The following is a 16657-nucleotide window of genomic DNA, read 5'->3' as shown; positions in this document are numbered from 1 at the left end:
AAGTTAATTAAAATAAAAAATTAATAAGTGTGTGTGGGGTAAGGTGACTAGTCATCAGGATATATAATAAACAGAGTAGCTGGAGCGTTATTTTATTGAATCTTTATTTTAACAGGGTAGAAATATTGTGCTCTGTATAATACAATATACAACACGTATTGTTCACACAATTATTTTATAAATACAAAAAATAAAAAACACAGTCATGGGAAGCACAAATAAGTTTGCTAATCTTGTCAACAAAAACAAAAAAGTGGTTGGCAATATCAAAGGGTTTTGTTATGAATGAGCCATCAGCCTCAATGAAGGATGGAGCCGAATTAGCTTTAATGCCTAGAATTTTATTTAAGCACACAAGATTTTTATTATAATTGATAAATTATTTATCTTATTTCCATTGTATAGTTTCTTCTCGTTTTTGTTTAGTTTAGTTACGTGATTTGTCAATTTACTGTATGGTTGCCAGACTTATTTTCCATTCCCTTAGTGTACTCGTGAAAAACCTCACTCCTGTTTGGACCTTCAGGTGCCTCTTCAGATGGTGCTGGTGTAAGGACAGGAGCTGGGAGACGAGAAGCAAGTACAGTGAGTGAACATTTAATAAATAACCAACATGAACCAAACAAGGACAGTGTCTGGACAGGGGAAACATAAAGACAATAATGCTGACACCGGGATCAAACCGAGGAACAGACAGATATAGGAGGGGCAATCAACAAAGTAATGGAGTCCAGGTAAGTCCAAAGAAGCGCTGGTGCACATAACGATGGTGACAGGTGTGCGTAATGATGGGCCACCGGGCGCCCTTGAGGGGGAGCGGGAGCGACAGTACACCCCCCTCTAGGGGTGCCACCCGGCATCCCACCTGGGCGAGCCCGACGGGCCGGCTGAGGCGTGGGAGCCCGACGAGCCGGGGGAGCCCGACGAGCCAGCTAAGGCGTGGAAACCTGACGAGCCTGCAGAGGCATCCCCCGTTCCATCGGCAGTGGCACCTGGACCTGACGTCATCAACCAAAACAAAACTCCCTGATGCTTCCAATATTGGGGTCAGCATTCTGTAAGGACAGACGCTGGGAGACGAGAAACAAGTACAGTGAACATTTAATAAAAAAATGAAACAAACAAGGACAGTGTCTGGACAGGGGAAACATAACGACAATAATTCTGACACGGGGATCAAACCCGAGGAACAGACAGATATATGAAGGGCAATCAACAAAGTAATGGAGTCCAGGTGAGCACAAAGAAGTGCTGGTGCGCGTTACGATGGTGACAGGTGTATGTGATGATGGCCGCCTGGCGCCCTCAAGCGCCAGAGAGGGGGAGCAGGCGTGATAGCTGGTGGCAGAACCGATTCTCACAGTGGGGGGCAGCTGTAGCGTTTCTTCCCTGTGCTTCTTCAGGGTGCCAGCTTCAACGAAGCACATGTGACACTGGGTACAGCCCTCCCCTTTCTTAGCTAGGCACCCTTCAGAGTATACATTAGTACTGTACCGGTTCCAGTCCCCTCTAGATCAGTCTGTGTCTCTAAACCCAGGGGCATGTTGTCAGGGTCCATCTCTGTGGCGAAAACAAGACGGATCATCAACTTCAGTGTCTAACGTGTCACCATCACCAATGGTTATGGACCGTCCTCTGGCTCTGGTGATATATACCAGGTGGACAGCCTAGTCTCCCCAGACCCAGTCTCTGTGGGTCTGATCTGTGGTCAGATCCTGTGTAAAAGCCTGTGTGTTACAGTTAAAGCCTTGGGTGTCTGTCTCTGACTTGAGGACGGCGATCGGCGGGTCCTGGGCTGCACTGGGGTGGTGGTGGGTTCCTCTGTGGCTACAGGGGTCGCGCCGGCCTCTCCAGTCTGGATGTCTCTGCTGTGCCGCAGGTCCTCCATTCCAGCTTGACCCCAGAATCTGTAGCCTTTGACACAAGAAGAGAGGAGGTTATTACCGGAACATGAGTACAATTGGATAACAATATCCTTGGGACGTTTCACAAGCTCCCCTATGGCAGATGTACATGTAAGAAAGTGAATAGCAGAGTGGAGCCTTTCTGGGGGAAAAAAATAATAGACCACATTTAATTTACAAAGTACTTGCAACAATATTACCCTGACCTCTATCATGTGCTGGGTTCCACTCCCCTCATCAACAGTGATTGGTTGGTCATCTCTCCATGCATTGTGTCCTGCCGGCTTCACAAAGCACCTATGGCCTCCAGTGAGATGTCATTCACCTGAGAAAGTGATTGGGGGGAAAGAGGTTGTTAGGTTAGCTATTGTCTGCTCAAAGGTATAGACCCCTTTTTGTGTTTGCAAACATTGCTGCATGAGGGCGATACGCGCAATTTGGTTGCAGAACACGGGGGAGTTATTATAGAAGGCCGCCCCCCAAAACATCTATTTACATGTTTCTTATGAATGCATTTCAAACTACTTTTGGATTATAATTGTATTTTAAGGCTCATATGAATGTCCTGCTTTGTGTCATCATCGCAAATCAACTGCATAATACTTAAAAAAAACACTTGGCCCAGTAAAATGGCTCTTTGGCTAACTGCTACAGCCTATCTGAATGAGCGTTAGCATTCTAGCTAACAACTGCTACATCCAAAATATATATTGTACAAAGATCACAACCAAATATAATGTTGGTGACTGTTCCAGCAATAATCAAAACAACACTGTAAGTGTAAGACATCCCAAAAATATATTGCTGTGGTTACAACAACCTATGAATGTTTCTTCGTGAAGCTGACTGACCTGGGTGACCGGGTGACAGATTATTCTGCAATCTGCATCCAAAAATCACGCGCATCTGGTTAGAATATTCATGGTTGAGTAGGTTACTTTCTAAATGTAATCCGGTAACAGTTACCTGTCCAAAATTGTAAATAGTAACGTAACTTTTGGATCACCCAAACTCAGTAACGTAATCTGATTACTTTAGATTACTTTCCCCTTAAATGGCTTTAGAAGAAGACAAAAATGTATATTACCAATTGAACAACATCTATTGCATCTATGTTAGAGTTTACATTGCTGGCCATAAATGGATGTTGTATTTTACTTTATGGATTGGTTATGTAGGCTTCTTCTAACACATTGCTTTCGCCAACATAATACTACGATTAGACTAAATTTGTACATTCAAAACCAAATTCTGTCAAATTTCCAGTCATTACAATTCATTCAATACCCCTTGATCTTTAAGAGTAGGACTTGGAATTATGGAAATATTAGATTAGCCTAAATGTTTTACCTGAGCATAATCCCAAAACAAAGGATTTATTTATCTGTTTTTTATGATTTTGTTGTCATGGAGGACTGATTGGGCTCATAATTGATTCGTGATGAAAAATAAATGCTGCTCTTAGAATGGCATGCTTTGAGCACTACTGAAAAGTGCTATTTGCATGTGAAAAATGTATGCCATATGCTGCATTTGCTACAGGCCTATTGTTTACGTTTTTGTTAGTGATACTTAGATATTTCAATAATTTGCAGCTGTCAAAAGTGCTATTAAAAGTGTGTGAGTTTGAGCAGACTGTATTTGCGAGCTGACGGCTAGAGTGCACGTGCCAAAACCAGAGTAAGGACATTTGCGATTTAACGCAACAGTTTGTGACAAAACTTGAAAATTTGAGTTGAAAATAGTTGAAAATAGGATGGAAACACTTTGAACATTATATTTTTATTTGGTGTATTGAAACTTAAGCGAAAAATGCATCATCATGCACTGATTTTTATGTGAAATGAGTCTGTTTGGTGGAAACACACCCCTGGTGGTAAAATGCTCGTACCTTCTTTATGCAGATTTTAGAATATTCGCATGAAAATCTGCCACCAATTGGATGAAAACTTATCTATTGAGAAAACAGAAAGGTCTCCATTTTTTTTCCGTAAAACATAGTTTCTAAATTTTTAAGGAATCCTCAAAGTAATTATCTAGTTTTTCAAAAGGAATCTGTAATCTAATTACAATATTTTTAGCTGGCAATGTAATGGATTAGGCTACAATTAGTATTTTTGTAATCCGTTACATGTGATCAGTTACTCCTCAACCTTGAATATTATATATGGTCTTTGTGCAAGATACACTGCCTGACCAAAAGTATGTGGACACCTGCTTGTCGAACATCTTGGGAGAAAATCATTGGCATCCTATACAGTGCCAGTCAAAAGTTTGGACACACTTACTCATTCAAGGGTTTTTCTTTATTTTTTACATTGTAGAATAATAGTGAAGACATCAACTATGAAATAACACATATGGAATCATGTAGTAACCAAATAAATGTTAAACAAATAAAAAATATATTTTATATTTGAGATTCTTAAAATAGCCACCCTTTTGCATTGACGACAGCTTTGCACACTCTTGGCATTCTCTCAATAAGCTTCATGAGGAGTCACCTGTAATGCATTTCAATTAACAAATGGGTCTTTAGTGAATTTGTGGAATTTCTTTCCTTCTTAATGTATTTGAGCCAATCAGTTGTGTTGCGACAAGGTAGGGGTGGTATACAGAAGATGGTCTTTTACCAAATAGGGCTAGGTCCATATTATTGTAAGAACAGCTCAAATAAGCAATGAGAAACGACAGTCCATCATTACTTTAAGACACGAAGGTAAGTCAATCTGGAAAATTTCAAGCACTTTGTGCAGTCGCAAAAACCATCAAGCGCTAGGATGAAACTGTCTCTCATTAGGACTGCTACAGGTAAGGAAGACCCAGAGTTACCTCTGCTGCCGAGGATAAGTTCATTAGTTACCAGCCTCAGAAATTGCAGCCCAACTAAATGCTTCAGAGTTCAAGTAAGAGACACATCTCAATATCAACTATTCAGAGGACACTGTGTGAATCAGGCCTTCGTGGTCGAATTGCTACAAAAGAAACCACTACTAAAGGACACCAATAATAAGAAGAGACTCGTTTGGGCCAAGAAAAACAAGCAATGGACATTATACCGGTGGAAATCTGTCCTTTGGTCTGATGAGTCCAAATTTGACCACTGTGTCTTTGTGAGACGCAGAGTTGGTGAACGGATGCTTCCGCATGTGATGGTGAAGAGATGCCTCCACATGTGATGGTGAAGGGGTGCTTTGCTGGTGACACTGTCAGTGATTTATTTAGAATTCAAGGCAGACTTAACCAGCATGGCTACCACAGCATTCTGCAGCGATACACCATCCCATCTGGTTTGTGCTTAGTGGGACTATTATTTGTTTTTCAACAGGACAATGACCCAACACACCTCCAGGCTGTGTAAGGTATATTTGACAAAGAAGGAGAGTGATGGAGTGCTACATCAGATGACCTGGCCTCCACAATCACCTGACTTCAACCCAAATGAGGTGGTTTGGGATGAGTTGGAACGCAGAGTGAAGGAAAAGAAGCCAACAAGTGCTCAGCATATGTGGGAACTCCTTTAAGACGGTTGGAACATAATTGCAGGTGAAGCTGGTTGAGAGAATACCAAGAGTATGCAGCTGCCATCAAGGCAAAGGGTGGCTACTTTGAAGAATAAAAAATATTACACTACCGTTCAAAAGTTTGGGGTCACATCGAAATGTCCCTGTTTTTGAAAGAAAAGCACATTGTTTGTCCATTAAAATAACATGAAATTGATCAGATATACAGCATAGACATGGTTAGTGTTGTAAATTACTATTGTAGCTGGAAACTGCAGTTTTTTTAGGGAATATCTACATAGGTGAACAGAGGCCCATTATCAGCAACCATCACTACTGTGTTCCAATGGCACGGTGTGTTAGCTAATCCAAGTTTATAATTTCAAAAGGCTAATTGATCATTAGAAAACACTTTTGCAATTATGTTAGCACAGCTGAAAACTGTTGTGCTTATTAAAGAAGCAATAAAACTGGCCATCTTTAGACTAGTTGAGTATCTGGAGCATCAGCATGTGGGTTCGATTACAGGCTGAAAATGTCCAGAAACAAAGAACTTTGTTCTGAAACTCGTCAGTCTATTCTTGTTCTGAGAAATTAAGGCTATTCCATGCAAGATATTGCCAAAAAACTGAAGATCTCATACAATGCTGTGTACTACTCCCTTCACAGAACAGCGCAAACTGGCTCTAACCAGAATAGAAAGAGGAGTGGTAGGCCCCGGTGCACAACTGAGCAAGAGGACAAGTAAATTAGTGTCTAGTTTGAGAAACAGACGCTTCACAAGTCTTCAACTGGCAGCTTCATTAAATAGTACATGCAAAACTCCAGTCTCCACAACAAAAGTGAAGAGGCAACTCCGGGATACTGGCCTTCTAGGCAGAGCTGCAAAGAAAAAAGCCATATCTCAGACTGGCCAATGAAAAGAAAAGATTAAGATGGAAAAAAGAACACAGACACTGGACAGAGGAACTCTGCCTAGAAGGCCAGCATCCCGGAGTCGCCTCTTCACTGTTGATGTGGAGACTGGTGTTTTGCGGGTTCAAGTAAGAGACACATCTCAATATCAACTGTTCAGAGGAGAGACTGTGTGAATCAGGCCTGCTGGAGTGGTGTAAAGCTTGCAGCCTTTGGACTCTGAAGCAGTGGAAACGCGTTCTCTGGAGTGATGAATCAAGCTTCACCATCTGGCAGTCCGACGGACGAATTTGGGTTGGCGGATGCCAGGAAAATGCTACCTGCCAGAGTGCATACTGCCAAAAGTAAAGTTTGGTGGAGGAGGAATAATGGTCTGGGGCTGTTTTTCATGGTTTGGGCTAGGCCCCATAGTTTCCATTGAAGGGAAATCTTAACGCTACAGCATTCAATGTAGTGGAGCAGGTTGAGAGCTTCAAGATCCTTGGTGTCCACATCACCAACGAACTATCATGGTCCAAACACACCAACAGTCGTGAAGAGGGCACGACAACATCTATTCCCCCTCAGGCGACTGAAAATATTTTGAAATGGGTCCTCAGATCCTCAAAACGTTCTACAGCTGCAACATCCTGACTGGTTGCATCAACGCCTGGTATGGCAACTGCTCGGCCTCCGACCCGCAAGGTACTACAGAGGGTAGTACATACGGCCCAGTACATCACTCGGGCCAAACTTCCTGCCAGTACATCACTGGGGCCAGGACCTCTATACCGGGCGGTGTCAGAGGAAGGTCCTAAAAATTGCCAAAGTCTCCAGCAACCCTAGTCATAGACTGTTGTCTCTGCTACCGCATGACAAGCGGTACCGGAGCACCAAGTCTAGGTCCAAAAGGCTTCTTAACAGCTGCTACCCCTAAGTCATAAGACTCCTGCACATTTTGGAGAATATTCAGAGGTGGAAACGTTCCAAAACTTTCCATTTAAAAAAAATGCATGGGGTATATTTTCCATATCATATGGAGACAGAAACATAAACATTGTACCTTATCATAAGGAGACATAATTGCAAATGATTAAATGCTTCCAATATATATATATTTTTTTTAAAGTCATGAATTGAACTTAAATTAAACGAGTGGACTCTTCACATGGGATGATTTCACTGAACAACAAAAAAAGGGAATATTGAATGATCCCCAATGATCCATCGCATCTCCCAAATACATCTGTAAAATTATAGTCTAGAAACTAAAGCTTTGGTTGTCTTCCTCTCAGGTTTCCATGTCTTCTCCCTGGACTTCCTCAATGTTCACCTCTTGAACATCAGACTCTGAGGCCTAATCTTCACTGTCACCTTTCAACCTTGTTGAGGATGGCTCGTTGTCAGGCTCAAAAAGCCTACAATTTGCCCGGATGGCTACCAATTTTTCAACCCTTGTATTGGACAACCTGTTGCGTGCTTTGGTGTGTGTGTTCCCCAAACAAGGACCAGTTGGGCTCTGAGGTGGCTGATGTTGATGGGATTTGGAGGATGATGGACGCAACAGGGGAAAGAGCGTCAGATCCACAAAATTCCTTCCACCAGGTGGCTGATGAGATATGTTGGCACGACTGCCAAATTGCATCTCCATGCCAAAGCTCTTGCTTGAAAGTGTACTTCGCCAGACTGCCAAGAACCTTGCCCTCATCCGGGCCATGGTGGTATCTGCACCAGACAGGATGCTCTTGCCAGCATACTTGGGGTCCAACATGTACGCTGCGGCGTGTATGGGCTTTAGGCAGAAGTCTTCACGCTTTTTGATGCAACAGTGAAGTGGGCAGGGCAGTACGGATTTCTTCTCTTACTTCTGCAAGCAGAGTCTGAACATCAGACAGGATGTTCAGTCCATACCGAGATATGGCCATTTCTTGGAAAGACTCCTTCCCCTCCAGGAGACTGGGTAACATGATGACAACACCACCCCAACGGGTGTTTCTGGGAAGCTTCAATGTGGTACCCTTATTCTTCTCACTTTGCTTGGTGAGGTAGATTGCTGCTACCTAACCATTTCCTTGGCTCTCTTGTAGAGTGTATCCATTGTTTTCAGTGCCATGATGTCCTTGAGGAGCAGATTCAATGCATGAGCAGCACAGCCAATGGGTATGATGTGAGGGTAGGACTCCTCCACTTTACACCAAGCAGCCTTCATGTTCACAGCATTGTCTGTCACCAGTGCAAATACCTTCTGTGGTCCAAGGTCATTGATGACTTCCTTCAGCTCATCCTCAATGTAGAGACTGGTGTGTCTGTTGTCCCTTGTGTCTGTGCTCTTATAGAATACTGGTTGAGGGGTGGAGATGATGTAGTTGATTATTCCTTGCCCACGAACATTCAACCACCCATCAGACATGATTGCAATACAGTCTGCTTTCTCTATGATTTGCTTGACCTTTACTTGAACTCTGCATCCAGTAAATGAGTAGATAAAGCATGTCTCGTTGGAGGGGTGTATGCTGGGCAAAGAACATTCAGAAATGTATTTCAATACATATTGCCTGTAAGCATCAGAGGTGAACAAGTTGCATACACAGCTCGAGCAAGACATTCATCAGCATTTCTTTGACTACGATCCTACATAGAGTAAAAAAAAACTGCTGATTCTAGGAGGACCAGGAGCTGTTGCTATCGATAAGGTGTATGATTCATCATTTTCACCTTGAATAGAAGTAGAGGGACTTTTGTCAGAGGTTGCTTGTTGTGAGTGCTAAGGGAACTTTATGCCAGATGATTCTGCATCTTTGTTGCATTCTTCACATATGATTTGGCACAGTATTTGCAAATGTACACAGCTTTTCCTTCTACATTAGCTGCAGTGAAATGTCTCCACACATCAGATAGTGCCCAAGGCATTTTCCTGTTAAGATGAGAAAAAAATATAAAAAATACAATTCCATGTAGAGATAAATAGTTAAGCAGTTAGATTAAACAACTCCTTTGTAAGATAAATGTTTAAATGAAACATGTATGGAAAGACGCGAATTAACACTCCTCAGTTAGCAGGCTCAAGCAACCCACATGGTAGCAAAAACTAACTAGCAGAAATTGTTCACAAGTTATACATTATTTAAACACACTTTGCTGTAGGCTACTATTTACTAGTTAACAAAAAAAGTATGTATGTCATAGAATATATTCACCCCACCCATTATTGTAATTGAAACGTACCAGAAAGCATGTAGTCTTTGGCTCAGACAGTGTAGTAGTGTGGCCTCAATAGCATCTCATTAGTTAATGATTTGAAACTTGATAGAGCAGTCTGACTGAGCGGTGGTAGGCAGCAGCAGGCTCGTAAGCATTAACTTCAAACGTTTGCCAGCAGCTCTTAGCAATGCTTTATCACAGCGCTGTTTATGACTTCAAGCCTATAAACTCCTGAGATTCGGTTGGCAATACTAAAGTGCCTATTAGAACATCCAATAGTCAAAGGTATATGAAATACAAATGATATAAAGAGAAATAGTCTGTCATAAAGAAATAGTCTGTCATAATTCCTATAATAACTACAACCTAAAAATTCTTAACTGGGAATATTGAGGTGGCTAGTGGTTAGAGCGTTGGACTATTAACCGGAAGGTTGCAAGTTCAAATCCCCGAGCTGACAAGGTACAAATCTGTCGTTCTGCCCCTGAACAGGCAGTTAACCCACTGTTCCTAGGCCGTCATTGAAAATAAGAATTTGTTCTTAACTGACTTGCCTAGTTAAATAAAGGTAAAAAAAAAAAAAGCTGGGAATATTTAACCACCAATTGACTCAAATGATGTCAATTAGCCTATCAGAAACTTCTAAAGCCATGAAATCATTTTCTGGAATTTTCCAAGCTGTTTAAAGGCACAGTCAACTTAGTGTATGTTCTGATGTTATATGTTATCTTTTTTACATGGCACATATTGCACCTTTACTTTCTTCTCCAACACTGTGTTTTTGCATTATGTAAAGCAAATTGAGCATCTTTCATTATTTATTTGAGACTAAATCAATTGTATTTACAGTTGAAGTCAGAAGTTTACATAGGTTGGAGGCATTAATACTTGTTTTTCCACCACTCCACAAATGTTTTGTTAACAAACTATAGTTTTGGCAAGTCGGTTAGGACATCTACTTTATGCATGACAAGTAATTTTACATACATTTTACATACACTAAGTTGACTGTGCCTTTAAACAGCTTGGAAAATACCAGAAAATGATTTCATGGCTTTAGAAGTTTCTGAAAGGCTAATTGACATCATTTGAGTCAATTCGAGGTGTACCTGTGGATATATTTCAAGGCCTACCTTCAAACCCAGTGCCTCTTTGCTTGACATCATGGGAAAATCCAAATAAATCAGCCAAGACCTCAGAAAAAAAATTGTAGACCTTCACAAGTCTGGTTCATCCTTGGGAGCAATTTCCAAACGCCTGAAGGTACCACGTTCATCTGTACAAACAATAGTACGCAAGTATGAACACCATGGGACCACGCAGCCGTCACACCGCTCAGGAAGGAGACGCGTTCTGTCTCCTAGAGATGAACGTACTTTGGTAAGAAAAGTGCAAATCAATCCCTGAACAACAGCAAAGGACATTGTGAAGATGCTGGAGGAAACAGGTACAAAAATATCTATGTCCCCAGTAAAACAAGTCCTATATCGACATATCCTGAAAGGCCGCACAACAAGGAAGAAGCCACTGCTCCAAAACCACCATTAAAAAAGCCAGACTACGGTTCGCAACTGCACATGGGGACAAAGATCGTACTTTTTGGAGAAATGTCCTCTGGTCTGATGAAACAAAAATAGAACTGTTTGGCCATAATACCCATCGTTATGTTTGGAGGAAAAGGAGGAGGCTTGCAAGCCAAAGAACACCATCCCAATCGTGAAGCACGGGTGTGGCAGCATCATGTTTTGGGGGTGCTTTGCTGCAGGAGGGACTGGTGCACTTCACAAAATAGATGGCATCATGAGGGAGGAAATTATGTGGATATATTGAAGCAACAGCTCAAGACATCAGTCAGGAAGTTAAACTTGGTCACAAATGTTCCAAATGGACAATGACTCCAAGCATACTTCCAATGTTGTGGCAAAATGGCTTAAGGACAACAAAGTCAAGGTATTGGAGTGGCCATCACAGCCCTGACCTCAATCCTATAGAAAATGTGTGGGCAGAACTGAAAAAGCGTGTGCGAGCAAGGCCTACAAACCTGACTCAGTTACACCAGCTCTGTCAGGAGGAATGGGCCAAAATTCACCCAATTTATTGTGGGAAGCTTGTGGAAGGCTACCCAAAATGTTTGACCCAAGTTAAACAATTTAAAGGCAATGCTGCCAAATACTAATTGAGTGTATGTAAACTTCTGATCCACTGGGAATGTGATGAAAGAAATAAAAGCTGAAAGAATTTATTCTCTCTACTATTATTCTGACATTTCACATTCTTAAAATAAAGTGGTGATCCTAACTGACCTAAGACAGGGAATTTTTACTTGGATTAAATGTCAGGAATTGTGAAAAACTGAGTTTAAATGTATTTGGCTAAGGTGTATGTAAACTTCCGACTTCAACTGTATATATTATATTAAGTTAAAGTAAAAGTGTTAATTGTTCATTCAGAATTGTTGTAATTGTCATTATTACAAATAAATATATCATATAAAAAATAAATTTAAAAAAAAATCAATTTCAGAAATTGGCCGATTAATCGGTATCAACTTTTTTTTGGTCCTCCAATAATCGGTATCGGCATTGAAAAATCATAACCGGTCTACCTCTAATCAGTACCCGACCTCACTAATGATCGTGGCTGAATGGAAGCAAGTCCCCGCAGGAATGTTTCAACATCTAGTGGAAAGCCCTCCCAGAAGAATGGAGGCTGTTATTTATTTAACCCTTATTTTACCTGGTAAGTTTACTGAGAACACATTCTCATTTACAGCATCAACCTGGGGAATAATTACAGGGGAGAGGAGGGGGGGATGAATGAGCCAATTGTAAGCTGAGGATGATTATGTGGCCCTGATGTTATGAAGGCCAGATTGGGAATTTAGCCAGGACACCGGGGTTAACACCCCAGAGTGACCACAGAGAGTCAGGACACCCGTTTAACGTCCCATCCGAAAGACAGCACCCAACAGAGGGCAATGCCTAAGGCAGTGGAAAGGGTGCCTCCTACTGGCCACTTCCAGTAGCATCTGCTCTCCCATCCAGGTGTAACGGATGTGAAACGGCTAGCTAGTTAGCGGTGGTGCGTGCTAAATAGCGTTTCAATCGGTGACATCACTTGCTCTGAGACCTTGAAGTAGTGGTTCCCCTTGCTCTGCAAGGGCCGCAGCTTTTGTGGAGCGATGGGTAACGATGCTTCGTGGGTGACTGTTGTTGATGTGTGCAGAGGGTCCCTGGTTCGCGCCCGGGTATGGGCGAGGGGTTATAAAGTTATACTGTTACACAGGGACAGACCAGGACCAACCTTTCTTAGCTTCAGAAGCAAGCCAGCCATGGGATACATTGAACATTAAAGTGCCAATCAGTAGTTGAAACAAAGTGAAGTTCCCTCACCTGTTTCTGTAAAAAGCTGAGGGATGGGGCTAGAAAAATGTAACCGCTCTCTAATTCATAGACAAAGCTATGGATGCAAGGACTGACCATCCAAAGGACTGACCATCGATGATATCACAATTCTAGTTTTAACTATATTTTGAGGCTATATAGTGTTTGTTAACATTTACTTTGTTTACAAATATTGGAGTAAAACAAATGCATATTTTGGGTTCTGATGGGGTTAGACAGTTTGAACTAAGCTCATGAGGCAAAGGGAGGACCAACTCCATATTAAATGCCCATGTTTTTGGAATGAGATGTTCGAGGAGCAGGTGTCCACATACTTTTGGTCATGTAGTGTAGTAATCTGGCGAAATATTGCATACTATCCAAAAACTGACCAACACCCAATTCTGGGTAACACATCTGAACACATGTGCAGAGGGGAACAGGGAACCGGGCAACAGGGACTGAGCTATATGAAGAGGGTAACGGGGCGATAGCCCCCGCGACCTCGGCCTTCTGCAAAATGTACCTCTTGGCATTCCTCTGTACCGGTCAAGGATCTTGACACTACTGGTACGACTGGCGAGGACGCGCTCTCGCATTGTCCTCTCTGCGCGCTCCCATGCCACCTTCATGTCCAGTAGCTGTAGTTTCCTCCGTAATGCCCTGTTTTCTTTCTGGCTTTGAGTTATTTCCAAACAAAACACTGCATAGTCGTCGTCTACGAGTTTACATATCTCTGCAACGGCTGCATTCGCTAGAACCTCCATAATGGAGGCTATTTGAGTGTGAAAGCCCATACCGTTAAAGTTTGGCATTGTTGGCATTGTTAGAAGCTAGCCAGCGTTACTTAGATAACATTTATCAAGCAAGTCCTGTCTCCAATGCAAATAAAACTGCTTGCAGTTAAATTATGTTTTTTTTCCAGTGTGTTAATAAACGTCTAAGTAACAAAAATGAAAACACTAACGTGGAAGTTGTTCTTGGTCACTGCTCACTTCCGTTTACACTGAAGATAAATTATTTTATTGGTTGGCGTCATAGCTCAAACCGCATGGTGAAATGAAAAAGGTATGCAGTATTAGACTTAAAAATAATCATCCAGCGATCATACACTGTTTACCAGGGGACAGGGCGACCAACGTTAAGGCTAATCTGAAGATGGTGCTGGCTAAAGCTAAAACTTGCGAGTGTACAGAGTATAGAGATAGTTATCCACGTCGGCACCAACGATGTTAGGATGAAACAGTCAGAGGTCACCAAGCGCAACATGGCTTCAGCGTGTAAATCAGCTAGAAAGACGTGTCGGCATCGAGTAATTGTCTCTGGCCCTCTATCAGTTAGGGGGAGTGATGAGCTCCACAGCAGTCTCACAACTCAATCGCTGGTTGAAAACTGTTTTCTGCCCCTCCCAAAAGATAGAATTTGTAGATAATTGGCCCTCTTTCTGGGACTCACCCACAAACAAATCAAATCAAATTTTATTTGTCACATACACATGGTTAGCAGATGTTAATGCGAGTGTAGCGAAATGCTTGTGCTTCTAGTTCCGACAATGCAGTAATAACAAGTAATCTAACTAACAATTCCAAAACTACTGTCTTGTACACAGTGTAAGGGGATAAAGAATATGTACATAAGGATATATGAATGAGTGATGGTACAGAGCAGCATAGGCAAGATACAGTAGATGGTATCGAGTACAGTATGTACAAATGAGATGAGTATGTAAACAAAGTGGCATAGTTTAAAGTGGCTAGTGATACATGTATTACATAAGGATACAGTCGATGATATAGAGTACAGTATATACGTATGCATATGAGATGAATAATGTAGGGTAAGTAACATTATATAAGGTAGCATTGTTTAAAGTGGCTAGTGATATATTTACATCATTTCCCATCAATTCCCATTATTAAAGTGGCTGGAGTTGAGTCAGTGTCAGTGTGTTGGCAGCAGCCACTCAGTGTTAGTGGTGGCTGTTTAACAGTCTGATGGCCTTGAGATAGAAGCTGTTTTTCAGTCTCTCGGTCCCAGCTTTGATGCACCTGTACTGACCTCGCCTTTAGGATGATAGCGGGGTGAACAGGCAGTGGCGAGGGTGGTTGATGTCCTTGATGATCTTTATGGCCTTCCTGTGACATCGGGTGGTGTAGGTGTCCTGGAGGGCAGGTAGTTTGCCCCCGGTGATGCGTTGTGCAGACCTCACTACCTTCTGGAGAGCCTTACGGTTGAGGGCGGTGCAGTTGCCATACCAGGCGGTGATACAGCCCGCCAGGATGCTCTCGATTGTGCATCTGTAGAAGTTTGTGAGTGCTTTTGGTGACAAGCCAAATTTCTTCAGCCTCCTGAGGTTGAAGAGGCGCTGCTGCGCCTTCTTCACGATGCTGTCTGTGTGAGTGGACCAATTCAGTTTGTCTGTGATGTGTATGCCGAGGAACTTAAAACTTGCTACCCTCTCCACTACTGTTCCATCGATGTGGATAGGGGGGTGTTCCCTCTGCTGTTTCCTGAAGTCCACAATCATCTCCTTAGTTTTGTTGACGTTGAGTGTGAGGTTATTTTCCTGACACCACACTCCGAGGGCCCTCACCTCCTCCCTGTAGGCCGTCTCGTCGTTGTTGGTAATCAAGCCTACCACTGTTGTGTCGTCCGCAAACTTGATGATTGAGTTGGAGGCGTGCGTGGCCACGCAGTCGTGGGTGAACAGGGAGTACAGGAGAGGGCTCAGAACGCACCCTTGTGGGGCCCCAGTGTTGAGGATCAGCGGGGAGGAGATGTTGTTGCCTACCCTCACCACCTGGGGGCGGCCCGTCAGGAAGTCCAGTACCCAGTTGCACAGGGCGGGGTCGAGACCCAGGGTCTCGAGCTTGATGACGAGCTTGGAGGGTACTATGGTGTTGAATGCCGAGCTGTAGTCGATGAACAGCATTCTCACATAGGTATTCCTCTTGTCCAGATGGGTTAGGGCAGTGTGCAGTGTGGTTGAGATTGCATCGTCTGTGGACCTATTTGGGCGGTAAGCAAATTGGAGTGGGTCTAGGGTGTCAGATAGGGTGGAGGTGATATGGTCCTTGACTAGTCTCTCAAAGCACTTCATGATGACGGATGTGAGCGCTACGGGGCGGTAGTCGTATAGCTCAGTTACCTTAGCTTTCTTGGGAACAGGAACAATGGTGGCCCTCTTGAAGCATGTGGGAACAGCAGACTGGTATAGGGATTGATTGAATATGTCCGTAAACACACCGGCCAGCTGGTCTGCGCATGCTCTGAGGGCGCGGCTGGGGATGCCGTCTGGGCCTGCAGCCTTGCGAGGGTTAACACGTTTAAATGTCTTACTCACCTCGGCTGCAGTGAAGGAGAGACCGCATGTTTTCGTTGCAGGCCGTGTCAGTGGCACTGTATTGTCCTCAAAGCGGGCAAAAAAGTTATTTAGTCTGCCTGGGAGCAAGACATCCTGGTCCTTGACTGGGCTGGATTTCTTCCTGTAGTCCGTGATTGACTGTAGACCCTGCCACATGCCTCTTGTGTCTGAGCCGTTGAATTGAGATTCTACTTTGTCTCTGTACTGACGCTTAGCTTGTTTGATAGCCTTGCGGAGGGAATAGCTGCACTGTTTGTATTCGGTCATGTTACCAGACACCTTGCCCTGATTAAAAGCAGTGGTTTGCGCTTTCAGTTTCACACGAATGCTGCCATCAATCCACGGTTTCTGGTTAGGGAATGTTTTAATCGTTGCTATGGGAACGACATCTTCAACGCACGTTCTAAT

General features: G+C 43.0%; 1 protein-coding gene across 3 annotated transcripts in view; it reads right to left on the bottom strand.

Moving 5' to 3' along the window:
* LOC110534616 (oocyte zinc finger protein XlCOF7.1-like) overlaps window positions 1-16657 on the bottom strand; it is a 1104347-nt gene that overhangs the window by 799180 nt on the left and 288510 nt on the right. The gene's annotated exons all lie outside the window — the stretch shown is intronic.

This window comes from Oncorhynchus mykiss, chromosome 10 (assembly GCF_013265735.2).
Source record: "Oncorhynchus mykiss isolate Arlee chromosome 10, USDA_OmykA_1.1, whole genome shotgun sequence".
In the NCBI taxonomy this organism is placed as follows: Eukaryota; Metazoa; Chordata; class Actinopteri; order Salmoniformes; family Salmonidae; genus Oncorhynchus; species Oncorhynchus mykiss.
The sequence above is the reverse complement of the archived record's forward strand: the minus strand, read 5'-3'. Positions and strand labels throughout refer to the sequence as shown.